We start from the raw sequence: 2,127 nt of genomic DNA, 5'->3' as shown, positions 1-2,127 counted from the left end.
CGCGGAACCCTGGCCAGCCAAGACTTCAAACCAAGTCCTACAATGCGTAAGAAAATAGCTCCCAAAAACTCCTTAAAAAAAAGAAAGAAAGAAAAAATCAGCAGCAAAAGATGCAGCTCCTCATCACAGGCACTGCTTTCATTGGAGACTGGAGAGTCGTTTGTCAATGTATATAATCAGTTAAATCCCCCTGGATGCATTTCCCCTACTGGTTCTGCAAGATTGGCAAGGGGAGGATTATTTTTTAGGGAAAAAGTCCTGCCCTCGATGTCAAGCTGCGGACCTCCAATCGGGCGCTGGCGTGTCAGAGTGATACTGCTGCATCCAACTGAGTCAATACAAGGCTGCAGTCTCCAGTGTTTGCTTTGGAAACTGTTGGACGCATGAAAAAAGCATTGACTGACACTTCACAGGGGTAGAAAGTGGGGAGGGAGGGAGTGCAGGAGGGGGAGAGAGAGAAGAGTGCGAGAGTGGACTGGAGAAAATCAGTACTGCTTGGTATTAAATCTCCTAATTGAAAGAAATCGGATACAGTCGCGCACTTGGGGGGCACTTTCCCCAACGCAAATAACGTCTAACTGGATCCGCAAAAATACGACATAAACTTGTCATTTTGCCCTTAAAGGGGGGAGAAAGTGTTACTTATTGAAGAGGAAAGCTGCAAGGAACTACGAGCTCGAAATTGTAGATGAATTTAAACGGTAGCTGACTGGGTCGCAATAATCTGCTCCTACTTTTAAATCAAAGGCCCAGCCTTATTTTTTTGCAAATGACTAATAACAGAAAACGACCGAAGGCGGTCGAGCTAGCAGATAAAGGACGTCTGTCTTTGAGAAGTTTTGCAGGAATGAAACCAGCGCCTGAAGTCCTGAGCTAAACGTTGACCCAATGTAACTTCCACTGAAGAATGGAAAGGTACAATAGGGCCCACCCGTAAGGATCCACCTGCAGGAAGTTAGAAAGACAGCGAAGGATTGGTTTCAAATTACTTATTAAAGCGCACAGATAATTAGTTATCTGTTTGTTGTACAGTAACCGAACGAGATAAGTCTGTGGAAATGAAAGGATCGTGTTATTAACAATTGAGCAGGGCGATAGGAATTCCTAGCAGACACACGACGGATTGTCACTCTCGGGGGGCTGATTTATTAAGGATTGTGTCCGTTTTGCTGGGTTGCAAAGTTGCACTAGGTTTGTTTAGGAAAATTTCACATTATTTTCAGCCAGGCAAGCACTGACAGAAAACTTGGTCCTCGGTGTTTTGGGATTTTGTTTTTTTTTTTTGTATCACAGCAAAATTAGTGAAAAATGTGACCTTTAGGAGAAAAGTTTTTTTTTAATTTTGTTTTCATGAATTAGGCCCTTGAACAACCTGCAGTCAACCTGACCACTCTTTTGTATTAAGGGGGAAAAAAAACCATTTGAAAATACAGGACTTGATGCCCTTTTATGCGTATTTTTTTTGTGAAATATTATGAATGATTCCTTGAACAGTATTCCAGTCATTGTAAAATGTGTAGCACGAGACAAATACGTACTTGTATCCTTATCTGCAAGGCCGATGTAATATGGTGCGCTGGGGAGAGCCACAATAGCTGCCAGTTGTGCTTGTGGGCAAACGTTACAGCTCATGAAGAAAGATTTGTGCAGAGAAGCAGCTGCGGGCACAACAAGGTTGCATTCAGATTAACACTCACTCCTGTAAACCTCATGCTAATGATGGCGTTAGCTGTCACCCCCCCCCCAGTGCAGAGACGTGCACTAACATGTTTTCTTGTGCTGGATGCTTAACTTCTGGTTCAAAGTGGGGTAAAGTTTCCAGGGCCATGGTTAGTATATGGATGGAAGCTGGAGTTCTGGTGCAGGAACCTATAGTCCGAATTTTATGCACATAAAGCATTATTTGTGCACACAGAGATTATTTTCTGTGCATAAAATATGATTTATGTGCACAAAAAAATTGCTTTCTGAGCTGAATACATTTTTAGGAACATAAATCATATTTTATGTGCAGACAATATGATTTGTGCACATAAATCATTGTATACAAAGAAAACATGATTTATGTGCATAGATTATGTTTTTATGCATGCTAAGCATTTTCTTTACACAGTTGGATTTGTGGGC

This window comes from Rhinatrema bivittatum, chromosome 6, assembly GCF_901001135.1.
Source record: "Rhinatrema bivittatum chromosome 6, aRhiBiv1.1, whole genome shotgun sequence".
NCBI lineage: Eukaryota > Metazoa > Chordata > Amphibia > Gymnophiona > Rhinatrematidae > Rhinatrema > Rhinatrema bivittatum.
This window is presented reverse-complemented; position numbering follows the sequence as displayed.